This window comes from Gossypium raimondii, chromosome 9 (assembly GCF_025698545.1).
Source record: "Gossypium raimondii isolate GPD5lz chromosome 9, ASM2569854v1, whole genome shotgun sequence".
In the NCBI taxonomy this organism is placed as follows: domain Eukaryota; kingdom Viridiplantae; phylum Streptophyta; class Magnoliopsida; order Malvales; family Malvaceae; genus Gossypium; species Gossypium raimondii.
Genome location: NC_068573.1, coordinates 15195496 through 15219918, shown reverse-complemented (window position 1 = coordinate 15219918; position 24423 = coordinate 15195496). Strand labels below are relative to the sequence as shown.

Sequence of the window (24423 nt, the reverse complement as noted above, 5' to 3'; positions counted from 1 at the left end):
CACTAATGCACGGATCAATCGAACTTCTGCGATTAAGCGCTTGGCGATAATAGTACTAGGATGGGTGACCTCGCAGGAAGTCCTCGTGTTGCACCCTCCCATTTTATTTCATATAATGTTTTTTAGTTGCATTTTCTCGGCGTGGTGTAACTCATTACGTTATTTGCGTTTTGTGAAATACATAACTTGGAGCGATATTTGGTGAATTTGTATTTAAATTCGAGCGCAAGTCGATAAGAGGCGCCTTTATATGAATAGATTGCACAAGAGTTGGCGAGTGCGATCATACCGGCACTAATGCGGATCCCATCAAAACTCTGCGATTAAGCGTGCGTGGCGAGAGTAGTACTAGGATGGGTGACCTTGAGAAGTCCTCGTGTTGCACCCTCTATTTTAATTCATATAATAGTTTTTTTAGTTGCGTTTTCTCGACGTGGTGTAACACATTCATTATTTGCGTTTTGTGAAATAAATAATTTGGAACGATATTTGGTCGAATTTGTATTCAATTTAGGCATAAGTGCGATAAGAGACGACCTTTATATGAATAGATCGCCCAAGAGTTGAAGGTGCGACCATACCGGCACTAATGCGGATCCCATCGAACTCTGCGATTAAGCGGCTTTGGCGATAGTAGTACTAGGATGGGTGACCTCACAGGAAGTCCTCGTGTTGCACCCTCCCATTTTATTTCATATAATGTTTTTTAGTTGCATTTTCTCGGCGTGGTGTAACTCATTCGTTATTTACGTTTTGTGAAATACATAACTTGGAGCGATATTTGGTGAATTTGTATTTAAATTGAGGCACAAGTGCGATAAGAGACCTTTATATGAATAGATTGCAAGAGGCGATGGGTGCGATCATACCACACTAATGCCGGATCCCATCGAACTTCTGCGATTAAGCGTGCTTGGCGAGAGTAGTAATAGGATGGGTGACCTTACAGGAAGTCCTCGTGTTGCACCCTCCATTTTAATTCATATAATGGTTTTTTAGTTCCGTTTTCTCGGCGTGGTGTAACACATTAGTTATTTGCGTTTTGTGAAATAAATAATTTGGAGCGATATTTGGTGAATTTGTATTAGGTTTGGCGCAAGTGCAATAAGAAGCGAGCTATATATGAATAGATTACGCAAGAGTTGTGGGTCGATCATACCGGCACTAATGCTCCGGATCCCATCGAACTCCATGATTAAGCTTATTTGGGCGAGTAGAACTAGCATGGGTGACCTCTGGAAGTCCTCGTGTTGCACTCCTCCATTTTATTACATATAATGTTTTTGTTAGTTGCATTTTCTCCATGTGGTGTAACTCATTCGTTATTAGCGTTTTGAAATAAATAATTGAAACAATATTTGGTTGAATTTGCATTCAAATTCGGCGCCAAATCGATAAGGGCGACCTTTTTATGAATAGATTGCGCAAAAGTTGGCGGGTGCGATCATACCGGCACTAATGCGAAATCCCATCAAAAGCCGTAGTTAAGCGTGCTTGGCGAGAGTAGTACTAGGATGGGTGACCTCACAGGAAGTCCTCGAGTTGCGCCACTCCCATTTTATTTCATATAATTTTTTTTGTTGCATTTGCTCCACCTGGTGTAACTCATTCGTTATTTGTGTTTTGCAAAATAAATAAATTGAAACGATATTTTGTCTAATTTGCCTTCAAGTTCAAGGCGCAAGTGGGATAAGGGGCAGCCTTTATATGAATATATTGCACAAGAGTTGACGGGTGCGATCATACCAGCACTAATGCTCTAGATCCCATCAGAACTCCGCAGTTAAGCATATTTGGGCAAGAGTAGAACTAGGATGGGTGACCTCCTTGGAAGTCCTCGTGTTGCTCCCCTCCCATTTTATTTCATATAATATTTTTTTTAGTTGCATTTTCTCCACGTGGTGTAACTCATTCGTTATTCGCGTTTTGCGAAATAAATAAATTGAAACGATATTTGGTCGAATTTGCATTCAAATTCGAGCGCATGTCTTGATAAAGGCGCCTTTATATGAATAGATTGCGCAAAAGTTGGCGGGTGTGATCATACCGGCACTAATGCACCGGATCCCATCGAACTCCGTAGTTATTTGCTTGGCGAAAGTAGTACTAGGATGGGTAACCTCTGGGAAGTCCTCGTGTTGCACCTCCCATTTTATTTCATATAATGTTTTTGTTAGTTGCATTTTCTCCACATGGTGTAACTCATTCATTATTTTCGTTTTGAGAAATAAATAATTTGAAATGATATTGATCGAATTTGCATTAAAATTCGGCATAAGTCACGATAAGGGACAGACCTTTATATGAATAGATTGCGCAAGAGTTGTGGAGTGCGATCATACCGGCACTAATGCGGATCCCATCGAGCTCATGATCAAGCGTGCACAGGCAAGAGTAGTAGTAGGATGGGTGACCTCCTCGGAAGTCCTCGTATTGCACCCCTCCCATTTTATTTCATATAATTTTTATTTGTTGCATTTTCTTCACGTGGTGTAACTCATTCGTTATTTGCGTTTTGCGAAATAAATAATTTGGAACGATATTTGGTCGAATCTGTATTAAAATTCGAGGCACATTTTCGATAAGTGCCAACCTTTATATGAATAGATTGCACAAGAGTTGACGGGTGCGATCATACTAGCCCTAATGCATCGGGTCCAATCAGAACTCCGCATTGAAGCGTTCTTGGGTGAGAGTAGTATGAGGATGGGTGACCTCCTGGGAAGTCCTCGTGTTGCACCCCTCCCATTTTATTTTATATAATATGTTTTTAGTTGCATTTCCTCCACGTGGTGTAACTCATTTGTTATTTGCGTTATGCGAAATAAATAATTTGAAACAATATTTGGCCAAACTTGAATTAAAATTCGAGGCGCAAGTGCGATAAGGGGCAGCCTTTATATGAATAGATTGCGCAAGAGTTGACAGGTGCGATCATACCAGCACTAATGCACCGGATCCCATCAAAACGCCGTAGTTAAGCGTGCCTGGGCGAGAGTAGTACTAGGATGGGTGACCTCCTTGGAAGTCCTCCTGTTGCACCCCTCCAATTTTATTTCATATAATGTTTTTTGTTAGTTGCATTTTCTCCACGTGGTGTAACTCATTCGTTATTTGCGTTATGCGAACTAAATAATTTGAAACAATATTTGGTCGAATTTGTATTAAACTTCGAGGCGCAAATGGGATCAGGGGCAGCCTTTATATGAATAGATTGCGCAAGAGGTGACGGGTGCAATCATACCAGCACTAATGCACCGGATCCCATCAAAACGCCGTAGTTAAGCGTGCTTGGGCGAGAGTAGTACTAGGATGGGTGACCTCCTGGGAAGTCCTCGTGTTGCACCCCTCCCATTTTATTTCATATAATTTTTTTTGTTGCATTTGCTCCACGTGGTGTAAGTCATTCGTTATTTGTGTTTTGCAAGATAAATAAATTGAAACGATATTTTCTCCAATTTGCCTTCACATTCAAGGCACAAGTGGAATAAGGGGCAGCCTTTATATGAATATATTGCGCAAGAGTTGACGGGGGCGATCATACCAGCACTAATGCTCCGGATCCCATCAGAACTCCGCAGTTAAGCGCATTTGGGCGAGAGTAGAACTAGGATGGATGACCTCCTGGGAAGTCCTCGTGTTGCACCCCTCCCATTTTATTTCCTATAATGTTTTTTGTTAGTTGCATTTTCTCCACGTGGTGTAACCCATTCGATATTTGCGTTTTACGAAATAGATAATTTGAAACGATATTTGGTCGAATTTGCATTAAAATTTGAGGCGCAAATGCGATAAGGGGCAGCCTTTATATGAATAGATTAGCATGAGTTGGCCAGGTGCGATCATACCGACACTAATGCACGGATCCCATCGAACTCATTTGTCAGCGTCGTGGCGAGTAGTACTAGGATGGGTAACCTCCGGGGAAGTCCTCGTATTGCACCCCTCCCATTTTATTTCATATAATTTTTATTTGTTGCATTTTCTTCACATGGTGTAACTCATTCGTTATTTGCGTTTTGCGAGATAAATAATTTGAAACGATATTTGGTCGAATCTGCATTAAAATTCGAGGCGTATTTGCGATAAGTGCCAACCTTTATATGAGTAGATTACACAAGAGTTGACGGGTGCGATTATACTAGCCCTAATGCATAGGGTCCCATCAGAACTCCGCATTGAAGCGTGCTTGGGCGAGAGTAGTACGAGGATGGGTGACTGCTTTGGGAAGTCTTAGTCTTTGTACCTCCCATTTTATTTCATATAATATTTTTTAGTCGCATTTTCTCCCGTGGTGTAACTCATTCGTTATTTGCGTTATCGAAATAAATAATTTGAAGCGATATTCGATTAATTTGAATTAAAATTGAGGCAAAGTGCGATAAGGGCGACCTTTATATGATTAGATTATGCAAGGGTTGTGCGATGCGATCATACCAGCACTAATGCACCGGATCCCATCAAAACGCCGTAGTTAAGCGTGCCTGGGCGAGAGTAGTACTAGGATGGGTGACCTCCTTGGAAGTCCTCGTATTGTACCCCTCCCATTTTATTTCATATAATTTTTTTAGTTGCATTTTCTTCACGTGGTGTAACTCATTCGTTACTTGCGTTTTGCGAAATAAATAATTTGAAACGATATTTAGTCGAATTTGCATTAAAATTTGAGGCGCATTTGCGATAAGGGGCAACCTTTATATGAATAGCTTGCACAAGAGTTGATGGGTGTGATCATACTAGCACTAATGCATCGGATCCCATCAGAACTCTGCATTGAAGCGTGCTTGGGCGAGAGTAGTACGAGGATGAGTGACCTCCTAGGAAGTCCTCGTGTTGCACCCCTGCCATTTTATATCATATAATATTTTTTTTGGTTGCATTTTCTCCACGTGGTGTAACTCATTCGTTATTCGCGTTTTGCGAAATAAATAATTTAAAACGATATTTGGTCGAATTTGCATCCAAATTCGAGGCGCAAGTGCGATAAGGGGCATCCTTTATATCATTAGATTGCACAAGAGTTGATGGGAGCTATGATACCAGCACTAATGTACCGGATCCCATCAGAACTCTACAGTTAAGCGTGCTTGGATGAGAGTAGTACTAGGATGGGTGGCCTCCTAGGAGGTCCTCGTGTTGCACCCCTCCCATTTTATTTCATATAATATTTTTATTTGCTGCATTTTCTTCACGTGGTGTAACTTATTCGTTATTTGCGTTCTACGAAATACCTAATTTGAAACGATATTTTGTCGAATTTGCATTAAAATTCGAGCCGCATTTGCGATAAGTGCCAACCTTTATATGAATAGATTGCACAAGAGTTGATGGGTGCGATCATACTAGCACTAATGCATCGGATCCCATCAGAACTCCACAGTTAAGTGCGTTTGGGCGAGAGTAGTACGAGGATGGGTGACCTCCTGGGAAGTCCTCGCGTGGAACCCTTCCCATTTTATTTCATATAATATTTTTTGTAGTTGCATTTTCTTCACGTGGTGTAACTAATTCCTTATATGAATGGATTGCGCAAGTGCGATAAGGGGCAGCCTTTATATGAATGGATTGCGCAAGAGTTGACGGGTGCTATCATACCAGGACTAATGCACCGGATCCTATTCAAATGCCGCAGTGAAGCGTGCTTGGGCGAGAGTATTACTAGGGTGGGTGACATCCTGGGAAGTCCTCGTGTTGCACCCATCCCATTTTATTTCATATAATGTTTTTTTTAGTTGCATTTTCTCCACGTGGTCTAACTCATTCATTATTTGCGTTTTGCGATATAAATAATTTGAAACAATATTTGGACGAATTTGCATTCAAATTCGAGGCGCAAGTGCGATAAGGGCAGCCTTTATATTAATAGATTGCGCTAGAGTTGACGGGTACGATCATACCAGCACTAATGCACTGCATCCCATCTGAACTCCGTAGTCAAGCGTGCCTGGGCGAGAGTAGTACTAGGATGGGTGACCTCCTGGGAAGTCCTCGTATTGCACCCCTCCCATTTTATTTCGTATAATTTTTTTAGTTGGATTTTCTCCACGTGGTGTAACTCATTCGTTATTTGAGTTTTGCGAAATAAATAATTTGAAACGATATTTGGTCCAATTTGCATTAAAATTCGAGGCACATTTGCGATAAGGGGCAACCTTTATATGAATAGATTGCACAAGAGTTGACGGGTGCGATGATACTAGCACTAATGCATGGTATCCCATCAGAACTCCGCATTGAAGCGTGCTTGGGTGAGAGTAGTACGAGGATGGGTGACATCCTGGGAAATCCTCGTGTTGCACCCATCCCATTTTATTTCATATAATGTTTTTTTCAGTTGCATTTTCTCCACGTGGTGTAACTCATTCGTTTTTTGCGTTGTGCGAAATAAATAATTTGAAATGATATTTGGTCGAAATTGCATTGAAATTTGAGGCGTAAGTGCGATAAGGGGCAGCCTTTATATAAATAGATTGCGCAAGAGTTGACGGGTGCGATCATACCAGCACTAATGCACCGGATCCCATTCAAACGCCGCAGTTAAACGTGCTTGGCTGAGAGTAATACTAGGATGGGTGACCTCCTGGGAAGTCCTCGTGTTGCACTCCTCCCATTTTATTTCATATAATGTTTTTTGTTAGTTGCATTTTCTCCATGTGGTCTAACTCATTTATTATTTGCGTTATGTGAAATAAATAATTTGAAACGATATTCGGTCGAATTTGCATTAAAATTCGAGGCACAAGTGCGATAAGGGGCAGCCTTTATATGAATAGATTGCGGAAGAGTTGACTGGTGCGATCATACAAGCACTACTGTACCGGATCCCATCAGAACTCCGCAGTCAAGCGTGCCTGGGCGAGAGTAGTACTAGGCTAGGTAATCTCCTGGGAAGTCCTCGTATTGCACCCTTCCCATTTTATTTCATATAATTTTTTTTAGTTGCAATTTCTTCACGTGGTGTAACTCGTTCGTTATTTGCGTTTTGCGAAATAAATAATTTGAAACGATATTTGGTCGAATTTGCATTAAAATTCGAGGTGCATTTGCGATAAGGGGCAACCTTTATATGAATAGATAGCACAAGAGTTGACGGGTGCAATCATACTAGCACTAATGCATCGGATCCCATCAGAACTCCGCATTGAAGCGTGCTTGGGCGAGAGTAGTACGAGGATGGGTGACCTCCTGCGAAGTCCTCGTGTTGCACCCCTCCCATTTTATTTCATATAATATTTTTTTTAGTTGCATTTTCTCCACGTGGTGTAACTCATTCGTTATTTGCGTTGTGCGAAATAAATAATTTGAAATGATATTTGGTCGAATTTGCATTCAAATTCGAGGCGAAAGTGCGAACGGGCAGCCTTTATATTAATAGATTGCGCTAGAGTTGACGGGTACGATCATACCAGCACTAATGCAGCGGATCCCATCAGAACTATGCAGTCAAGCATGCCTGGGCAAGAGTAGTACTTGTATGGGTGACCTTCTGGGAAGTCCACATATTGCACCCCACCCATTTTATTTCATGTAATTTTTTTTAGTTGCATTTTCTTCACGTGGTGTAACTCATTCGTTATTTGCGTTTTGGGAAATAAATAATTTGAAATGATATTTGGTCAAATTTACATTAAAATTTGAGGCGCATTTGCGATAAGGGGCAACCTTTATATGAGTAGATTGCACAAGGGTTGACGGGTGCGATCATACTAGCACTAATGCATGGTATCCCATCAGAACTCCGCATTAAAGCGTGCTTGGGCGAGAGTAGTACCAAGATGGGTGACCCCCTGGGAAGTCATCGTGTTACACCCCTCCCATTTTAGTTCATATAATATTTTTTTAGTTACATTTTCTCCACGTGGAGTAACTCATTCGTGATTTGCGTTGTCTTGAAATAAATAATTTGAAATGATATTTGGTGAATTTGCATTCAAATTCGGCGCGCAAATCTTGACAGGCGACCTTTATATTAATAGATTGCGCTAGAGTTGTGGGTATGATCATACCAGTGATAATGCACGGATCAATCGAACTCATGATCAAGCGTGCACAGGCGAGTGTAGTACTAGGATGGGTGACCTCACAGGAAGTCCTCGTGTTGCACCCTCCCATTTTATTTCATATAATGGTTTTGTTAGTTGCATTTTCTCCGTGGTCTAACTCATTACGTTATTTGCGTTACGCGAAATAAATAATTTGAAATGATATTCAGTCCAATTTGCATTAAAATTCGAGGCACAAGTGCGATAAGGGACAGCCTTTATATGAATAGATTGCGGAAGAGTTGAGCAGTGCGATCATACAAGCACTAATGCACCGGATCCCATCGAACTCCATGATGAAGTGTGCTTGGGCGAGAGTAGTATTAGGCTAGGTAACCTCCTGGGAAGTCCTCGTGTTACACCCCTCCCACTTTATTTCATATAATGTTTTTTGTTAGTTGCATTTTCTCCACGTGGTGTAACTCATTCGTTATTTGCGTTTTGCGAAATAAATAATTTGAAACGATATTTGGTCAAATTTGCATTAAAATTCGAGGCGCATTTGCGATAAGGGGCAACCTTTATATGAATAGATAGCACAAGAGTTGACGGGTGCAATCATACTTGCACTAATGCATCGGATCCCATCGAACTCCGCATTGAAGCGTGCTTGGCGAGAGTAATACGAGGATGGGTGACCTCCTAGAAAGTCCCGTGTTGCACCCTCTCATTTTATTTCATATAATATTTTTTAGTTGCATTTTCTCTCGTGGTGTAACTCATTAGTTATATCGTTTTGAAATAAATAATTTGAAGCGGTATTTGGTGAATTTGCGGTCAAATTGAGCGCAAAATCGATATGGGGCACCGTTATATGAATGGATTGCGCAAGAGTTGTGAGTGCGATCATACCGGCACTAATGCGGATCCCATTCAAGCGCCACGATTAAGCGTGCTTGGGCGAGAGTATTACTAGGGTGGGTGACATCCTGGGAAGTCCTCGTGTTGCACCCATCCCATTGTATTTCATATAATGTTTTTTTTAGTTGCATTTTCTCCACGTGGTGTAACTCATTCGTTATTTTCATTCTGCGAAATAAATAATTTGAAACAATATTTGGTCGAATTTGCATTCAAATTCGGCGCCAAATCGATAAAGGCGCCTTTATATTAATAGATTGTGCTAGAGTTGGCGGGTACGATCATACCAGCACTAATGCACCGGATCCCATCAGAACTATGCAGTCAAGCATGCCTGGGCAAGAGTAGTACTTGTATGGGTGACCTTCTGGGAAGTCCACATATTGCACCCCACCCATTTTATTTCATATAATTTTTTTTAGTTGCATTTTCTTCACGTGGTGTAACTCATTCGTTATTTGCGTTTTGCGAAATAAATAATTTGAAACGATATTTGGTCGAATTTACATTAAAATTTGAGGCGCATTTGCGATAAGGGGCAACCTTTATATGAGTAGATTGCACAAGGGTTAACGGGTGCGATCATACTAGCACTAATGCATGGTATCCCATCAGAACTCCGCATTGAAGTGTGCTTGGGCGAGAGTAGTACCAAGACGGGTGACCCCCTGGGAAGTCATCGTGTTGCACCCCTCCCATTTTATTTCATATAATATTTTTTTTAGTTGCATTTTCTCCACGTGGAGTAACTCATTCGTGATTTGCGTTGTGCGAAATAAATAGTTTGAAACGATATTTGGTCGAATTTGCATTCAAATTCGAGGAGCAGAAATCTTGATAAAGGCGACCTTTATATGAAAAGATTGCGCAAAAGTTGACGGGTGCGCTCAGACCAGCACTAATGCACCGGAATAAATAATTATTTAGTTGCATTTTCTTCCCGTGGTGTAACTCATTCATTATTTGCGTTTTCCGAAATAAATAATTTGAAACGATATTTGGTCGAATTTGCATTCAAATTCGAGCGCGCAATCTTGATAAAGGCGACCTTTATATGAATAGATTATGCAAGAGTTGGCGATGCGATCATACTAGCTCTAATGCACCGGATCCCGTCAACACATTGCAGTTAAGCGCGCTTGGGCGAGAGAAATACTAGGATGGGTGACCTTCTGGGAAGTCCTCGTGTTGCACCCCTCCCATTTTATTTCAGAAAATATTTTTTTGTTGCAATTTCTTCACGTGGTGTAACTCATTCGTTATTTGCGTAATAGATAATTTGAAACGATATTTGGTCGAATTTGCATTAAAATTTGAGGCGCATTTGCGATAAGGGCAGCCTTTATATGAATAGATAGCACAAGAGTTGACGGGTGCAATCATACTAGCACTAATGCATCGGATCCCATCAGAACTCCGCATTGAAGCGTGCTTGGGCGAGAGTAGTACGAGGATGGGTGACCTCCTAGAAAGTCCCCGTGTTGCACCCCTCTCATTTTATTTCATATAATATTTTTTTAGTTGCATTTTCTCTACGTGGTGTAACTCATTCGTTATATGCGATTTGCGAAATAAATAATTTGAAACGGTATTTGGTCGAATTTGCAGTCAAATTCGACGCGCAAGTGCGATATGGGGCAGCCGTTATATGAATGGATTGCGCAAGAGTTGACGGGTGCGATCATACCAGCACTAATGCACCGGATCCCATTCAAACGCCACAGTTAAGCGTGCTTGGGCGAGAGTATTACTAGGGTGGGTGACATCCTGGGAAGTCCTCGTGTTGCCCCCATCCCATTGTATTTCATATAATGTTTTTTTTAGTTGCATTTTCTCCACGTGGTGTAACTCATTCGTTATTTTCGTTCTGCGAAATAAATAATTTGAAACAATATTTGGTCGAATTTGCATTCAAATTCGAGGCGCAAGTGCGATAAGGGCTGCCTTTATATTAATAGATTGCGCTAGAGTTGGCGGCACGATCATACCAAACTAATGCACCGATCCCATCGAACTATGCGATCAAGCATGCAGGGGCAAGAGTAGTACTTGTATGGGTGACCTTACGGAAGTCCACATATTGCACCCACCCATTTTATTTCATATAATTTTTTTTAGTTGCATTTTCTTCACGTGGTGTAACTCATTCGTTATTTGCGTTTTGCGAAATAAATAATTTGAAACGATATTTGGTCGAATTTACATTAAAATTTGAGGCGCATTTGCGCTAAGGGGCAACCTTTATATGAGTAGATTGCACAAGGGTTAACGGGTGCGATCATACTAGCACTAATGCATGGTATCCCATCAGAACTCCGCATTGAAGCGTGCTTGGGCGAGAGTAGTACCAAGACGGGTGACCCCCTGGGAAGTCATCGTGTTGCACCCCTCCCATTTTATTTCATATAATATTTTTTTTAGTTGCATTTTCTCCACGTGGAGTAACTCATTCGTGATTTGCGTTGTGCGAAATAAATAGTTTGAAACGATATTTGGTCAAATTTGCATTCAAATTCGAGGCGCAAGTGCGATAAGGGACAGCCTTTATATGAAAAGATTGCGCAAAAGTTGACGGGTGCGCTCAGACCAGCACTAATGCACCGGATCCCATCAGAACTCCGCAGTTAAGCGTGCTTGGGAAAGTGTAGTACTAGGATGGGTGACCTCCAGGGAAGTCCTCGTGCACCCTCCCATTTTATTTCATATAATGTTTTTTGTTAGTTGCATTTTCTCCACGTGGTGTAACTCATTCGTTATTTGCGTTTTGTGAAATAAATAATTTGAAACGATATTTGATCGAATTTGCATTCTAATTTGAGGCGCAAGTGCGATAAGGGGCAGCCTTTACATGAATAGATTAAGCAAGAGTTGACGGGTGCGATCATACTAGCACTAATGCACCGGATCCCATCTGAACTCCGCAGGTAATCGTGCTCGGGCCAGAGTAGTACTAGGATGGGTGACCTCCTGGGAAATCCTCGTGTTGCACCCCTCCCAATTTATTTCATATAATTTTTTTAGTTGCATTTTCTTCCCGTGGTGTAACTCATTCATTATTTGCATTTTCCGAAATAAATAATTTGAAACGATATTTGGTCGAATTTGCATTCAAATTCGAGGCGCAAGTGCGATAAGGGGCAGCCTTTATATGAATAGATTGCGCAAGAGTTGACGGGTGCGATCATACTAGCTCTAATGCACCGGATCCCGTCAACACATTGCAGTTAAGCGCGCTTGGGCGAGAGAAATACTAGGATGGGTGACCTTCTGGGAAGTCCTCGTGTTGCACCCCTCCCATTTTATTTCAGATAATATTTTTTTGTTGCAATTTCTTCACGTGGTGTAACTCATTCGTTATTTGCGTAATAGATAATTTGAAACGATATTTGGTCGAATTTGCATTAAAATTTGAGGCGCATTTGCGATAAGGGCAGCCTTTATATGAATAGATAGCACAAGAGTTGACGGGTGCAATCATACTAGCACTAATGCATCGGATCCCATCGAAACTCCGCATTGAAGCGTGCTTGGCGAGTAATGCGAGGATGGGTGACCTCTAGAAAGTCCCGTGTTGCACCCTCTCATTTTATTTCATATAATATATTTTTTAGTTGCATTTTCTCTCGTGGTGTAACTCATTCGTTATATCGTTTTGCGAAATAAATAATTTGAAGCGGTATTTGGTGAATTTGCGGTCAAATTCGACGCATAAAATCTTGATATGGGGCGTAGTTATATGAATGGATTGCGCAAGAGTTGGCGGTGCGATCATACCAGCACTAATGCACCGGATCCCATTCAAACGCCACAGTTAAGCGTGCTTGGGCGAGAGCATTACTAGGGTGGGTGACATCCTGGGAAGTCCTCGTGTTGCACCCATCCCATTGTATTTCATATAATGTTTTTTTTAGTTGCATTTTCTCCACGTGGTGTAACTCATTCGTTATTTTCGTTCTGCGAAATAAATAATTTGAAACAATATTTGGTCGAATTTGCATTCAAATTCGAGGCGCAAGTGCGATAAGGGCTGCCTTTATATTAATAGATTGCGCTAGAGTTGACGGGTACGATCATACCAGCACTAATGCACCGGATCCCATCAGAACTATGCAGTCAAGCATGCCTGGGCAAGAGTAGTACTTGTATGGGTGACCTTCTGGGAAGTCCACATATTGCACACCACCCATTTTATTTCATATAATTTTTTTTAGTTGCATTTTCTTCACGTGGTGTAACTCATTCGTTATTTGCGTTTTGCAAAATAAATAATTTGAAACGATATTTGGTCGAATTTACATTAAAATTTGAGGCGCATTTGCGATAAGGGGCAACCTTTATATGAGTAGATTGCACAAGGGTTGACGGGTGCGATCATACTAGCACTAATGCATGGTATCCCATCAGAACTCCGCATAAAGCGTGCTTGGGCGAGAGTAGTACCAAGATGGGTGACCCCCTGGGAAGTCATCGTGTTGCACCCCTCCCATTTTATTTCATATAATATTTTTTTTAGTTGCATTTTCTCCACGTGGAGTAACTCATTCGTGATTTGCGTTGTGCGAAATAAATAATTTGAAATGATATTTGGTCGAATTTGCATTCAAATTCGAGGCGCAAGTGCGAACGGGCAACCTTTATATTAATAGATTGCGCTAGAGTTGACGGGTACGATCATACCAGCAGTAATGCACCGGATCCAATTAGAACTCCGCAGTCAAGCGTGCCTGGGCGAGTGTAGTACTAGGATGGGTGACCTCCTGGGAAGTCCTCGTGTTGCACCCCTCCCATTTTATTTCATATAATGGTTTTTGTTAGTTGCATTTTCTCCACGTGGTCTAACTCATTCGTTATTTGCGTTACGCGAAATAAATAATTTGAAATGATATTCAGTCCAATTTGCATTAAAATTCGAGGCACAAGTGCGCTAAGGGGCAGCCTTTATATGAATAGATTGCGGAAGAGTTGACCAGTGCGATCATACAAGCACTAATGCACCGGATCCCATCAGAACTCCGCAGTGAAGTGTGCCTGGGCGAGAGTAGTATTAGGCTAGGTAACCTCCTGGGAAGTCCTCGTGTTACACCCCTCCCACTTTATTTCATATAATGTTTTTTGTTAGCTGCATTTTCTCCACGTGGTGTAACTCATTCGTTATTTGCGTTTTGCGAAATAAATAATTTGAAACGATATTTGGTCAAATTTGCATTAAAATTCGAGGCGCATTTGCGATAAGGGTTAACCTTTATATGAATAGATAGCACAAGAGTTGACGGGTGCAATCATACTTGCACTAATGCATCGGATCCCATCAGAACTCCGCATTGAAGCGTGCTTGGGCGAGAGTAGTACGAGGATGGGTGACCTCCTAGAAAGTCCCCGTGTTGCACCCCTCTCATTTTATTTCATATAATATTTTTTTAGTTGCATTTTCTCTACGTGGTGTAACTCATTCGTTATATGCGTTTTGCGAAATAAATAATTTGAAACGGTATTTGGTCGAATTAGCGATCAAAATTGACGCCAAAGTGCGATATGGGCGGTAGTTATATGAATGGATTGCGCAAGAGTTGACGGTGCGATCATACCAACACTAATGCACCGGATCCCATTCAAACGCCACAGTTAAGCGTGCTTGGGCGAGAGTATTACTAGGGTGGGTGACATCCTGGGAAGTCCTCGTGTTGCACCCATCCCATTGTATTTCATATAATGTTTTTTTTAGTTGCATTTTCTCCACGTGGTGTAACTCATTCGTTATTTTCGATTCTGCGAAATAAATAATTTGAAACAATATTTGGTGAATTTGCATTCAAATTCGAGGCGCAAATCTTGATAAGGGCCGCCTTTATATTAATAGATTGCGCTAGAGTTGGCAGATGCGATCATACCGGCACTAATGCACGGATCCCATCGAACTATGCGATCAAGCATGCACAGGCAAGAGTAGTACTTGTATGGGTGACCTTCTGGGAAGTCCACATATTGCACCCCACCCATTTTATTTCATATAATTTTTTTAGTTGCATTTTCTTCACGTGGTGTAACTCATTCGTTATTTGCGTTTTATGAAATAAATAATTTGAAACGATATTTGGTCGAATTTACATTAAAATTTGAGGCGCATTTGCGATAAGGGGCAACCTTTATATGAGTAGATTGCACAAGGGTTGATGGGTGCGATCATACTAGCACTAATGCATGGTATCCCATCAGAACTCCGCATTGAAGCGTGCTTGGGCGAGAGTAGTACCAAGATGGGTGACCCCCTGGGAAGTGATCGTGTTGCACCCCTCCCATTTTATTTCATATAATATCTTTTTTAGTTGCATTTTCTCCACGTGGAGTAACTCATTCGTGATTTGCGTTGTGCGAAATAAATAATTTTGAAACGATATTTGGTCGAATTTGCATTCAAATTCGAGGCGCAAGTGCGATAAGGGGCAGCCTTTATATGAAAAGATTGCGCAAAAGTTGACGGGTGCGCTCAGACCAGCACTAATGCACCGGATCCCATCAGAACTCGGCAGTTAAGCGTGCTTGGGCGAGTGTAGTACTAGGATGGGTGACCTCCAGGGAAGTCCTCGTGCACCCTCCCATTTTATTTCATATAATGTTTTTTGTTAGTTGCATTTTCTCCACGTGGTGTAACTCATTCGTTATTTGCGTTTTGTGAAATAAATAATTTGAAACGATATTTGATCGAATTTGCATTAAAATTCGAGGCGCATTTGCGATAAGGGGTAGCCTTTATATGAATAGATAGCACAAGAGTTGACGGGTGCAATCATACTAGCACTAATGCATCGGATCCCATCAGAACTCCGCATTGAAGCGTGCTTGGGCGAGAGTAGTACGAGGATGGGTGACCTCCTAGAAAGTCCTCGTGTTGCACCCCTCCCCTTTTATTTCATATAATATTTTTTTTAGTTCCATTTTCTCCACGTGGTGTAACTCATTCGTTATATGCGTTTTGCGAAATAAATAATTTGAAACGGTATTTGGTCGCATTTGCTATCAAATTCGAGCCGCAAGTGCAATATGGGGCAACCGTTATATGAATGGATTGCGCAAGAGTTGACGGGTGCGATCATACAAGCACTAATGCACCGGATCCCATTCAAACACGGCAGTTAAGCGTGCTCGGGCGAGAGTATTACTGGGGTGGGTGACATCCTGGGAAGTCCACATATTGCACCCCGCCCGTTTTATTTCATATAATTTTTTTAGTTGCATTTTCTTCACGTGGTGTAACTCATTCGTTATTTGCGTTTTGCGAAATAAATAATTTGAAACGATATTTGGTCGAATTTACATTAAAATTCGAGGCGCATTTGCGATAAGGGGCCACCTTTATATGAGTAGATTGCTCAACAGTTGATGGGTGCGATCATACTAGCACTAATGGATGGTATCCCATCAGAACTCCGCATTGAAGCGTGCTTGGGCGAGAGTAGTAGGAGGATGGGTGACCTCCTGGGAAGTCATCGTGTTGCACCCCTCCCATTTTATTTCATACAATATTTTTTTAGTTGCATTTTCTCCACGTGGAGTGACTCATTCGTGATTTGCGTTGTGCGAAATAGATAATTTGAAATGATATATGGTCGAATTTGCATTAAAATTCGAGGCGCATTTGCGATAAGGGGCAACCTTTATATGAATAGATTGCACAAGAGTTGACGGGTGCGATGATACTAGCACTAACACATGGTATCCCATCAGAACTCCGCAGTTAAACGTGCCTGGGCGAGAGTAGTACTAGGATGGGTGACCTCCTGGGAAGTCCACATATTGCACCCCTCCCGTTTTATTTCATATAATTTTTTTTAGTTGCATTTTCATCACGTGGTGTAACTCATTCGTTATTTGCGTTTTGCGAAATAAATAATTTGAAACGATATTTGGTCGAATTTGCATTAAAATTCGAGGCGCATTTGCGATAAGGGGCCACCTTTATATGAGTAGATTGCACAAGAGTTGATGGGTGCGATCATACTAGCACTAATGGATGGTATCCCATTAGAACTCCGCATTGAAGCGTGCTTGGGCGAGAGTAGTACGAGGATGGGTGACCTCCTGGGAAGTCATCGTGTTGCACCCCTCCCATTTTATTTCATATAATATTTTTTTAGTTGCATTTTCTCCACGTGGAGTGACTCATTCGTGATTTGCGTTGTGCGAAATAGATAATTTGAAATGATATATGGTCGAATTTGCATTAAAATTCGAGGCGCATTTGCGATAAGGGGCAACCTTTATATGAATAGATTGCACAAGAGTTGACGGGTGCGATGATACTAGCACTAACGCATGGTATCCCATCTGAACTCCGCAGTCAAGCGTGCCTGGGCGAGAGTAGTACTAGGATGGGTGACCTCCTGGGAAGTCCTCGTATTGCACCCCTCCCATTTTATTTCATATAATTTTTTTTAGTTGCATTTTTTCCACGTGGTGTAACTCATTTGTTATTTGCGTTTTGAGAAATAAATATTTTGAAACGATATTTGGTCCAATTTGCATTAAAATTCGAGGCGCATTTGCGATAAGGGGCAACCTTTATATGAATCGATTGCACAAGAGTTGACGGGTGCGATGATACTAGCACTAACGCATGGTATCCCATCAGAACTCCGCAGTTAAGCGTGCCTGGGTGAGAGTAGTACTAGGATGGGTGACCTCCTGGGAAGTCCTCGTATTGCACCCCTCCCATTTTATTTCATATAATATTTTTTTTAGTTGCATTTTCTCCACGTGGTGTAACTCATTTGTTATTTGCGTTTTGCAAAATAAATAATTTGAAACGATATTTGGTCCAATATGCATTAAAATTCGAGGCGCAAGTGCTATAAGGGGCAGCCTTTATATGAATAGATTGTGCAAAAGTTGGCCAGTGCTTTCAGACCGACTAATGCACGGAGCCCATCGAACTCCGCATTAAGCGTGCTTGGGCGAGTGTAGTACTAGGATAGGTGACCTCCTGGGAAGTCCTCGTGCACCCTCCCATTTTATTTCATATAATGTTTTTTGTTAGTTGCATTTTCTCCACGTGGTCTAACTCATTCGTTATTTGCGTTTTGCCTTATAAATAATTTGAAACAATATTTGGTCGAATTTGCATTCAAATTTGAGGCGCAAGTGCGAGAAGGGCAGCCTTTATATTAATAGATTGCGCTAGAGTTGACGGGTACGATCATACCAGCACTAATGCACTGGATCCCATCTGAACTCCGCAGTCAAGCGTGCTTAGGTGAGAGTAGTACGAGGATGGGTGACATCCTGGGAAGTCTTCGTGTTGCACCCATCCCATTTTATTTCATATAATGTTTTTTTAGTTGCATTTTCTCCACGTGGTGTCACTCATTCGTTATTCGCGTTGTGCGAAATAAATAATTGAAATGATATTTGGTGAATTTGCATTGAAATTGAGCGCCAAATCTTGATAAGGGCACCTTTATATGAATAGATTGCGCAAGAGTTGGCGGTGCGATCATACCGGCACTAATGCGGGATCCCATTCAAACGCCGCAGTTAAACGTGCTTGGCCGAGAGTAGTACTAGTATGGGTGACATCCTGGGAAGTCCTCGTGTTGCACCCATCCCATTTTGTTTCATATAATGTTTTTTTAGTTGCATTTTCTTCACGTGGTGTAACTCATTCGTTATTTGCGTTGTGCGAAATAAATAATTTGAAATGATATTTGGTCGAATTTGCATTGAAATTCGAGGCGCAAGTGCGATAAGGGCCAACCTTTATATGAATAGATTGCGCCAACCTTTATATGAATAGATTGCGCAAGAGTTGACGGGTGCGATCATACCAGCACTAATGCACCGGATCGCATTCAAACGCCGCAGTTAAACGTGCTTGGCCGAGAGTAGTACTAGGATGGGTGACCTCCTGGGAAGTCCTCGTGTTGCACCCCTCCCATTTTATTTCATATAATGTTTTTTGTTAGTTGCATTTTCTCCACGTGGTCTAACTCATTCATTATTTGTGTTATGCGAAATAAATAATTTGAAACGACATTCGGTCTAATTTGCAATAAAATTCGAGGCATAAGTGCGATAAGGGGCAGCCTTTATATGAATTGATTGCGGAAGAGTTTACTGGTGCGATCATACAAGCACTACTGCACCGGATCCCATTCAAACGCCGCAGTTAAGCGTGCCTGGGCGAGATAACCTCCTTGGAAGTACTCGTATTGCGCCCCTCCCATTTTATTTCATATAATTTCTTTTAGTTGCAATTTCTTGGTGTAACTCATTCGTCATTTGCGTTTTACGAAATAAATAATTTGAAAGGATATTTGGTAGAATTTGCATTAAAATTCGAGGCGCATTTGCGATAAGGGGCAACCTTTATATGAATAGATAGGACAAGAGTTGACGGGTGCATGCATACTAGCACTAATGCATCGGATCCCATCAGAACTCCGCATTGAAGCGTGCTTGGGCGAGAGTAGTACGAGGATGGGTGACCTCTTGGGAAGTCCTCGTGTTGCACCCCTCCCATTTTATTTCATATAATACTTTTTTTAGTTGCATTTTCTCCACGTGGGTAACTCATTCGTTATTTGCGTTGTGTGAAATAAATAATTTGAAACGATATTTGGTCGAATTTGCATTCAAATTGGCGCGCAATCGATAAGGGCGACCTTTATATTAATAGATTGCGCTAGAGTTGACGAATGCGATCATACCAAACTAATGCACGGATCCCATCGAACTCCCGATCAAGCGTGCTCAAGGAGTAGTACTAGGATGGGTGATCTCTGGGAAGTCCTCGTGTTGCACCCCTCCCATTTTATTTCATATAATGCTTTTTTTTAGTTGCATTTTCTCCACGTGTTCTAACTCATTCGTTATTTGTGTTATACGAAATAAATAATTTGAAACGATATTCGGTCGAATTTGCATTAAAATTCGAGGCACGAGTGCGATAAGGGGCAGCCTTTATATGAATAGGTTGTGGAAGAGTTGACTAGTGCGATCATACAAGCACTAATGCACCGGATCCCATTAGAACTCCGCAGTCAAGCGTACCTGGACGAGAGTACTATTAGGCTAGGTAACCTCCTGGGTGGTCCTCGTATTACACCCCTCCCATTTTATTTCATATAATTTTTTTTTGTTGCAATTTCTTCACGTGGTGTAACTGATTCGTTATTTGCGTTTTGCGAAATAAATAATTTGAAACGATATTTGGTCGAATTTGCATTAAACTTCGAGGCGCATTTGCGATAAGGGGTAACCTTTATATGAATAGATAGCACAAGAGTTGACGGGTGCAATCAAACTAGCACTAATGCACCGGATCCCATCAGAACTCCCATTGAAGCGTGCTTGGGCGAGAGTAGTACGAGGATGGGTGACCTCTTGGGAAGTCCTCGTGTTGCACCCCTCCCATTTTATTTCATATAATACATTTTTTAGTTGCATTTTGTCCACGTGGTGTAACTCATTCGTTATTTGCGTTGTGCGAAATAAATAATTTGAAACGATATTTGGTCGAATTTGCATTCAAATTCGGCGCAAAATCTTGATAAGGCGACCTTTATATTAATAGATTGCGCTAGAGTTGGCGGCACGATCATACCGGCACTAATGCACGGATCCCATCGAAACTCCCGATCAAGCGTGCTTGGGTGAGAGTAGTACTAGGATGGGTGACCTCCTGGGAAGTCCTCGTGTTGCACCCCTCCCATTTTATTTCATATAATGTTTTTTTTTAGTTGCATTTTCTCCACGTGGTCTAACTCATTCGTTATTTGTGTTATGCGAAATAAATAATTTGAAACGATATTCGGTCGAATTTGCATTAAAATTCGAGGCACGAGTGCGGTAAGGGGCAGCCTTTATATGAATAGATTGTGGAAGAGTTGACTACGGCGATCATACAAGCACTAATGCACCGGATCCCATTAGAACTCCGCAGTCAAGCGTGCCTGGGCGAGAGTACTATTAGGCTAGGTAACCTCCTGGAAGGTCCTCGTATTACACCCCTCCCATTTTATTTCATATAATTTTTTTTTGTTGCAGTTTCTTCACGTGGTGTAACTGATTCGTTATTTGCATTTTGCGAAATAAATAATTTGAAACGATATTTGGTCGAATTTGCATTAAACTTCGAGGCGCATTTGCAATAAGGGGCAACCTTTATATGAATAGATAGCACAAGAGTTGACGGGTGCAATCATACTAGCACTAATGCACCAGATCCCATCAGAACTCCCATTGAAGCGTGCTTGGGCGAGAGTAGTACGAGGATGGGTGACCTCCTTGAAAGTCCTTGTGTTGCATCCCTCCCATTTTATTTCATATAATATTTTTTTTAGTTGCATTTTCTCCACGTGGTGTAACTCATTCGTTATATGCGTTTTGCATAATAAATAATTTGAAACGGTATTTGGTCGAATTTGCAGTCAAATTAGAGGAGCAAGTGCGATATGGGGCAGCTGTTATATGAATGGATTGCGTAAGAGTTGACGTGTGCGATCATACCAGCAATAATGCACCGGATCCCATTCAAACGCCCCAGTTAAGCGTGCTTGGGCGAGAGTATTACTAGGGTGGGTGACATCCTGGGAAGCCCTCGTGTTGCACCCATCCCATTTTATTTCATATAATGTTTTTTTTAGTTGCATTTTCTCCACGTGGTGTAACTCATTCGTTATTTGCGTTCTGCGAAATAAATAATTTGAAACAATATTTGTCGAATTTGCGTTCAAATTCGAGGCGCAAGTGCGATAAGGGCAGCCTTTATATTAATAGATTGCGCTAGAGTTGACGGGTATGATCATACCAGCACTAATGCACCAGATCCCATCAGAACTATGCAGTCAAGCGCGCCTGGGCAAGAGTAGTACTCGTATGGGTGACCTTCTGGGAAGTCCACATATTGCACCCCTCCCATTTTATTTCATATAATTTTTTTTAGTTGCATTTTCTTCACGTGGTGTAACTCATTCGTTATTTACGTTTTGTGAAATAAATAATTTGAAACGATATTTGGTCGAATTTGCATTCAAATACGAGGCGCATTTGCGATAAGGAGCAACCTTTATATGAGTAGATTGCACAAGAGTTGACGGGTGCGATCATACCAGCACTAATACATGGTATCCCATCAGAACTCCGCAGTTAAGCGTGTTTGGGCGAGAGTAGTACGAGGATGGATGACCTCCTAGGAAGCCATCGTGTTGCACCCCTCCCATTTTATTTCATATAATATTTCCTTTAGTTGCATTTTCTCCACGTGGTGTAACACATTCGCGATTTACGTCGTGCGAAATAAATAATTTGAAACGATATTTGGTGGAATTTGCCTTCAATTTCGAGGCGCAAGTGCGATAAGGGGCAGCCTTTATATGAATAGATTACGCAAGAGTTGACGGGTGCGATCACACCAGCAGTAATGCACCGGATCCCATTCAAACGCCGCAGTTAAGCGTGCTTGGGCGAGAGGATTACTAGGGTGGGCGACCTCCTGGGAAGTCCTCCTGGACCCTCCTATTTTATTTCATATAATGTTTTTTGTTATCTGCATTTTCTCCACGTGGTGTAACTCATTCGTTATTTGCGTTATGCGAAATAAATAATTTGAAACGACATTTGGTGGAATTTGCATTAAAATTCAAGGCGCAAGTGCGATAAGGCGACCTTTATATGAATAGATTACGCAAGAGTTCACGGCGCTCATACCGACACTAATGCACGGATCCCATCGAACTCATGATTAAGCGTGCTTGGCGAGAGTAATACTAGGATGGGTGACCTCCTGGGAAGTCCTCGAGTTGCACTCCTCCCATTTTATTTCATATAATATTTTTTTTTAGTTGCATTTTTTCCACGTTGTGCAACTCTTTCGTTATTTGCGTCTTGCAAAATAAATAAATTGAAATGATATTTGGTCGAATTTGCCTTCAAATTCGAGGCGGAAGTGCGATAAGGGGCAGCCTCTATATGAATCGATTGCGCAAGAGTTGACGGGTGCGATCATACCAGCACTAATGCACCGGATCGTATCAAAATGCCGTAGTTAAGCGTGCTTGGGTGACTGTAGTACTAGGATGGGTGACGTCCTGGGAAGTCCTCGTGTTGCACCCCTCCCACATTATTTCATATAATGTTTTTTGTTAGTTGCATTTTTCCACGTGGTGCAACTCTTTTGTTATTTGCGTCTTGCAAAATAAATAAATTGAAACGATATTTGGTCGAATTTGCATTAAAATTCGAGGCGCAACAGCGATAAGGGGCAGCCTTTATATGAATAGATTGCGCAAGACTTGACGGGTGAGATCATACCTGCTCTAATGCACCGGATCCTATCAAAACGACGTAGTTAAGCGTGCTTGGGTGAGAGTAGTACTAGGATGGGTGACGTCCTGGGAAGTCCTCGTGTTGCACCCCTCCCACTTTATTTCATTTAGTGTTTTTTGTTAGTTGCATTTTCTCCACGTGGTGTCACTCATTCGTTATTTGCGCTTTTGAAATAAATAATTTGAACGATATTTGGTCGAATTTGCAGTGCGATCATACCAGCACTAATGCACGGATCGTATCAAAATACGTAGTTAAGCGTGCTTGGGTGGTTGTAGTACTAGGATGGGTGGCGTCTGAGGAAGTCCTCGTGTTGCACCCTCCCACTTTATTTCATATAATGTTTTTGTTAGTTGCATTTTTCCACGTGGTGCAACTCTTTTGTTATTCGTCTTGCAAAATAAATAAATTGAAACGATATTTGGTCGAATTTGCATTAAAATTCGAGGCGCAACTGACGATAAAGGCGACCTTTATATGAATAGATTATAAGACTTGTGGGTGAGATCATACTGCTCTAATGCGGATCCTATCAAAGCAGCGTAGTTAAGCGTGCTTGGGTGAGAGTAGTACTAGGATGGGTGGCGTCACAGGAAGTCCTCGTGTTGCACCCTCCACTTTATTTCATTTAGTGTTTTTGTTAGTTGCATTTTCTCCACGTGGTGTCACTCATTACGTTATTTGCGTTTTGCGAAATAAATAATTTGAAGCGATATTTGGTGAATTTGCATTAAAATTGGCGAAAGTTCGATAAGGGTAGCCTTTATATGAATACATTGCGCAAGAGTTGGCGGAGTGCGATCATATCGTGATAATGCCGGATCCGATCAAAAGCGCGTAGTTAAGCGTGCTAGAGGCGAGTAGTCCTAGGATGGATGACCTCTGCGAAGTCCTCGTGTTGCACCCTCCACTTTATTTCATATAATGTTTTTGTTAGTTGCATTTTCTCCACGTGGTGTAACTCATTCGTTATTTGCGTTTTCTTGAAATAAATAATTTCAAGCGATATTTGGTGAATTTGCATTAAAATTGACGCGCAACTCCGATAAAGGGCGCCTTTATATGAGCAGTTACGCAGAGTTGTGGGTGAGATCATACCGGCACTCTTGCGGATCCTATCAAAACGCCGTAGTTAAGCATGCTTGGCGAGAGTAGTACTAGGATGGGTGACCTCACAGGAAGTCCTCGTGTTGCACCGCTC

General features: G+C 41.5%; 22 non-coding genes and 40 pseudogenes across 22 annotated transcripts; all 62 read left to right on the top strand.

Moving 5' to 3' along the window:
- Nucleotides 1-275: 275 nt before the first annotated feature.
- LOC128033496 (5S ribosomal RNA) lies at nucleotides 276-388 on the top strand (annotated as a pseudogene).
- Nucleotides 389-1732: 1344 nt separating this feature from the next.
- Nucleotides 1733-1851, top strand: LOC128033248 (5S ribosomal RNA; annotated as a pseudogene).
- Nucleotides 1852-2033: 182 nt separating this feature from the next.
- Nucleotides 2034-2147, top strand: LOC128033472 (5S ribosomal RNA; annotated as a pseudogene).
- Nucleotides 2148-2624: 477 nt separating this feature from the next.
- On the top strand, nucleotides 2625-2743 carry LOC128033349 (5S ribosomal RNA; annotated as a pseudogene).
- A 183-nt stretch (nucleotides 2744-2926) lies between these two features.
- On the top strand, nucleotides 2927-3045 carry LOC128033109 (5S ribosomal RNA). The gene has a single exon (XR_008189444.1). It is a non-coding gene; the product is annotated as a 5S ribosomal RNA (ribosomal RNA).
- Nucleotides 3046-3230: 185 nt separating this feature from the next.
- LOC128033401 (5S ribosomal RNA) lies at nucleotides 3231-3349 on the top strand. The gene has a single exon (XR_008189539.1). It is a non-coding gene; the product is annotated as a 5S ribosomal RNA (ribosomal RNA).
- Nucleotides 3350-3530: 181 nt separating this feature from the next.
- Nucleotides 3531-3649, top strand: LOC128033126 (5S ribosomal RNA). The gene has a single exon (XR_008189462.1). It is a non-coding gene; the product is annotated as a 5S ribosomal RNA (ribosomal RNA).
- Nucleotides 3650-4423: 774 nt separating this feature from the next.
- On the top strand, nucleotides 4424-4542 carry LOC128033113 (5S ribosomal RNA). Its single transcript, XR_008189449.1, has one exon. It is a non-coding gene; the product is annotated as a 5S ribosomal RNA (ribosomal RNA).
- A 181-nt stretch (nucleotides 4543-4723) lies between these two features.
- Nucleotides 4724-4842, top strand: LOC128033168 (5S ribosomal RNA; annotated as a pseudogene).
- Nucleotides 4843-5026: 184 nt separating this feature from the next.
- Nucleotides 5027-5145, top strand: LOC128033159 (5S ribosomal RNA). Its single transcript, XR_008189494.1, has one exon. It is a non-coding gene; the product is annotated as a 5S ribosomal RNA (ribosomal RNA).
- Nucleotides 5146-5329: 184 nt separating this feature from the next.
- Nucleotides 5330-5448, top strand: LOC128033246 (5S ribosomal RNA; annotated as a pseudogene).
- A 133-nt stretch (nucleotides 5449-5581) lies between these two features.
- Nucleotides 5582-5700, top strand: LOC128033359 (5S ribosomal RNA; annotated as a pseudogene).
- A 183-nt stretch (nucleotides 5701-5883) lies between these two features.
- LOC128033040 (5S ribosomal RNA) lies at nucleotides 5884-6002 on the top strand. The gene has a single exon (XR_008189376.1). It is a non-coding gene; the product is annotated as a 5S ribosomal RNA (ribosomal RNA).
- Nucleotides 6003-6183: 181 nt separating this feature from the next.
- LOC128033369 (5S ribosomal RNA) lies at nucleotides 6184-6302 on the top strand (annotated as a pseudogene).
- Nucleotides 6303-6486: 184 nt separating this feature from the next.
- LOC128033124 (5S ribosomal RNA) lies at nucleotides 6487-6605 on the top strand. Its single transcript, XR_008189460.1, has one exon. It is a non-coding gene; the product is annotated as a 5S ribosomal RNA (ribosomal RNA).
- Nucleotides 6606-6790: 185 nt separating this feature from the next.
- LOC128033145 (5S ribosomal RNA) lies at nucleotides 6791-6909 on the top strand. The gene has a single exon (XR_008189480.1). It is a non-coding gene; the product is annotated as a 5S ribosomal RNA (ribosomal RNA).
- A 182-nt stretch (nucleotides 6910-7091) lies between these two features.
- Nucleotides 7092-7210, top strand: LOC128032843 (5S ribosomal RNA). Its single transcript, XR_008189184.1, has one exon. It is a non-coding gene; the product is annotated as a 5S ribosomal RNA (ribosomal RNA).
- A 182-nt stretch (nucleotides 7211-7392) lies between these two features.
- On the top strand, nucleotides 7393-7511 carry LOC128033325 (5S ribosomal RNA; annotated as a pseudogene).
- Nucleotides 7512-7693: 182 nt separating this feature from the next.
- On the top strand, nucleotides 7694-7812 carry LOC128033271 (5S ribosomal RNA; annotated as a pseudogene).
- A 477-nt stretch (nucleotides 7813-8289) lies between these two features.
- LOC128033469 (5S ribosomal RNA) lies at nucleotides 8290-8407 on the top strand (annotated as a pseudogene).
- A 185-nt stretch (nucleotides 8408-8592) lies between these two features.
- On the top strand, nucleotides 8593-8708 carry LOC128033433 (5S ribosomal RNA; annotated as a pseudogene).
- A 172-nt stretch (nucleotides 8709-8880) lies between these two features.
- Nucleotides 8881-8996, top strand: LOC128033492 (5S ribosomal RNA; annotated as a pseudogene).
- A 180-nt stretch (nucleotides 8997-9176) lies between these two features.
- LOC128033249 (5S ribosomal RNA) lies at nucleotides 9177-9295 on the top strand (annotated as a pseudogene).
- A 182-nt stretch (nucleotides 9296-9477) lies between these two features.
- Nucleotides 9478-9596, top strand: LOC128033280 (5S ribosomal RNA; annotated as a pseudogene).
- A 385-nt stretch (nucleotides 9597-9981) lies between these two features.
- Nucleotides 9982-10100, top strand: LOC128033382 (5S ribosomal RNA; annotated as a pseudogene).
- A 174-nt stretch (nucleotides 10101-10274) lies between these two features.
- Nucleotides 10275-10393, top strand: LOC128033121 (5S ribosomal RNA). Its single transcript, XR_008189456.1, has one exon. It is a non-coding gene; the product is annotated as a 5S ribosomal RNA (ribosomal RNA).
- Nucleotides 10394-10576: 183 nt separating this feature from the next.
- Nucleotides 10577-10695, top strand: LOC128033181 (5S ribosomal RNA; annotated as a pseudogene).
- Nucleotides 10696-11173: 478 nt separating this feature from the next.
- On the top strand, nucleotides 11174-11292 carry LOC128033251 (5S ribosomal RNA; annotated as a pseudogene).
- Nucleotides 11293-11476: 184 nt separating this feature from the next.
- LOC128033134 (5S ribosomal RNA) lies at nucleotides 11477-11592 on the top strand. The gene has a single exon (XR_008189470.1). It is a non-coding gene; the product is annotated as a 5S ribosomal RNA (ribosomal RNA).
- A 184-nt stretch (nucleotides 11593-11776) lies between these two features.
- On the top strand, nucleotides 11777-11895 carry LOC128032937 (5S ribosomal RNA). Its single transcript, XR_008189277.1, has one exon. It is a non-coding gene; the product is annotated as a 5S ribosomal RNA (ribosomal RNA).
- Nucleotides 11896-12076: 181 nt separating this feature from the next.
- LOC128033268 (5S ribosomal RNA) lies at nucleotides 12077-12195 on the top strand (annotated as a pseudogene).
- Nucleotides 12196-12663: 468 nt separating this feature from the next.
- On the top strand, nucleotides 12664-12782 carry LOC128033224 (5S ribosomal RNA; annotated as a pseudogene).
- A 183-nt stretch (nucleotides 12783-12965) lies between these two features.
- Nucleotides 12966-13084, top strand: LOC128033303 (5S ribosomal RNA; annotated as a pseudogene).
- Nucleotides 13085-13266: 182 nt separating this feature from the next.
- On the top strand, nucleotides 13267-13384 carry LOC128033286 (5S ribosomal RNA; annotated as a pseudogene).
- A 182-nt stretch (nucleotides 13385-13566) lies between these two features.
- LOC105785108 (5S ribosomal RNA) lies at nucleotides 13567-13685 on the top strand. Its single transcript, XR_001130783.2, has one exon. It is a non-coding gene; the product is annotated as a 5S ribosomal RNA (ribosomal RNA).
- Nucleotides 13686-13870: 185 nt separating this feature from the next.
- On the top strand, nucleotides 13871-13989 carry LOC128033202 (5S ribosomal RNA; annotated as a pseudogene).
- A 185-nt stretch (nucleotides 13990-14174) lies between these two features.
- LOC128033127 (5S ribosomal RNA) lies at nucleotides 14175-14293 on the top strand. The gene has a single exon (XR_008189463.1). It is a non-coding gene; the product is annotated as a 5S ribosomal RNA (ribosomal RNA).
- Nucleotides 14294-14474: 181 nt separating this feature from the next.
- On the top strand, nucleotides 14475-14593 carry LOC128033281 (5S ribosomal RNA; annotated as a pseudogene).
- Nucleotides 14594-15075: 482 nt separating this feature from the next.
- LOC128033235 (5S ribosomal RNA) lies at nucleotides 15076-15194 on the top strand (annotated as a pseudogene).
- A 185-nt stretch (nucleotides 15195-15379) lies between these two features.
- On the top strand, nucleotides 15380-15495 carry LOC128033136 (5S ribosomal RNA). The gene has a single exon (XR_008189472.1). It is a non-coding gene; the product is annotated as a 5S ribosomal RNA (ribosomal RNA).
- Nucleotides 15496-15679: 184 nt separating this feature from the next.
- LOC128033099 (5S ribosomal RNA) lies at nucleotides 15680-15798 on the top strand. Its single transcript, XR_008189434.1, has one exon. It is a non-coding gene; the product is annotated as a 5S ribosomal RNA (ribosomal RNA).
- Nucleotides 15799-15982: 184 nt separating this feature from the next.
- On the top strand, nucleotides 15983-16101 carry LOC128033357 (5S ribosomal RNA; annotated as a pseudogene).
- Nucleotides 16102-16282: 181 nt separating this feature from the next.
- LOC128033255 (5S ribosomal RNA) lies at nucleotides 16283-16401 on the top strand (annotated as a pseudogene).
- A 183-nt stretch (nucleotides 16402-16584) lies between these two features.
- On the top strand, nucleotides 16585-16703 carry LOC128033135 (5S ribosomal RNA). Its single transcript, XR_008189471.1, has one exon. It is a non-coding gene; the product is annotated as a 5S ribosomal RNA (ribosomal RNA).
- Nucleotides 16704-16885: 182 nt separating this feature from the next.
- LOC128033210 (5S ribosomal RNA) lies at nucleotides 16886-17004 on the top strand (annotated as a pseudogene).
- A 183-nt stretch (nucleotides 17005-17187) lies between these two features.
- LOC128033080 (5S ribosomal RNA) lies at nucleotides 17188-17306 on the top strand. Its single transcript, XR_008189416.1, has one exon. It is a non-coding gene; the product is annotated as a 5S ribosomal RNA (ribosomal RNA).
- Nucleotides 17307-17488: 182 nt separating this feature from the next.
- Nucleotides 17489-17607, top strand: LOC128033090 (5S ribosomal RNA). Its single transcript, XR_008189426.1, has one exon. It is a non-coding gene; the product is annotated as a 5S ribosomal RNA (ribosomal RNA).
- Nucleotides 17608-18085: 478 nt separating this feature from the next.
- Nucleotides 18086-18204, top strand: LOC128033214 (5S ribosomal RNA; annotated as a pseudogene).
- Nucleotides 18205-18382: 178 nt separating this feature from the next.
- LOC128033439 (5S ribosomal RNA) lies at nucleotides 18383-18499 on the top strand (annotated as a pseudogene).
- Nucleotides 18500-18707: 208 nt separating this feature from the next.
- Nucleotides 18708-18826, top strand: LOC128033071 (5S ribosomal RNA). The gene has a single exon (XR_008189407.1). It is a non-coding gene; the product is annotated as a 5S ribosomal RNA (ribosomal RNA).
- A 465-nt stretch (nucleotides 18827-19291) lies between these two features.
- On the top strand, nucleotides 19292-19410 carry LOC128033103 (5S ribosomal RNA). Its single transcript, XR_008189439.1, has one exon. It is a non-coding gene; the product is annotated as a 5S ribosomal RNA (ribosomal RNA).
- Nucleotides 19411-19885: 475 nt separating this feature from the next.
- Nucleotides 19886-20004, top strand: LOC128033446 (5S ribosomal RNA; annotated as a pseudogene).
- A 182-nt stretch (nucleotides 20005-20186) lies between these two features.
- Nucleotides 20187-20304, top strand: LOC128033157 (5S ribosomal RNA). Its single transcript, XR_008189492.1, has one exon. It is a non-coding gene; the product is annotated as a 5S ribosomal RNA (ribosomal RNA).
- A 181-nt stretch (nucleotides 20305-20485) lies between these two features.
- On the top strand, nucleotides 20486-20602 carry LOC128033432 (5S ribosomal RNA; annotated as a pseudogene).
- A 185-nt stretch (nucleotides 20603-20787) lies between these two features.
- Nucleotides 20788-20906, top strand: LOC128033373 (5S ribosomal RNA; annotated as a pseudogene).
- A 182-nt stretch (nucleotides 20907-21088) lies between these two features.
- Nucleotides 21089-21206, top strand: LOC128033307 (5S ribosomal RNA; annotated as a pseudogene).
- A 184-nt stretch (nucleotides 21207-21390) lies between these two features.
- On the top strand, nucleotides 21391-21509 carry LOC128033289 (5S ribosomal RNA; annotated as a pseudogene).
- A 182-nt stretch (nucleotides 21510-21691) lies between these two features.
- LOC128033269 (5S ribosomal RNA) lies at nucleotides 21692-21810 on the top strand (annotated as a pseudogene).
- A 182-nt stretch (nucleotides 21811-21992) lies between these two features.
- On the top strand, nucleotides 21993-22111 carry LOC128033203 (5S ribosomal RNA; annotated as a pseudogene).
- A 184-nt stretch (nucleotides 22112-22295) lies between these two features.
- LOC128033485 (5S ribosomal RNA) lies at nucleotides 22296-22415 on the top strand (annotated as a pseudogene).
- Nucleotides 22416-22890: 475 nt separating this feature from the next.
- LOC128033336 (5S ribosomal RNA) lies at nucleotides 22891-23009 on the top strand (annotated as a pseudogene).
- A 184-nt stretch (nucleotides 23010-23193) lies between these two features.
- Nucleotides 23194-23312, top strand: LOC128033348 (5S ribosomal RNA; annotated as a pseudogene).
- Nucleotides 23313-24423: the final 1111 nt, after the last annotated feature.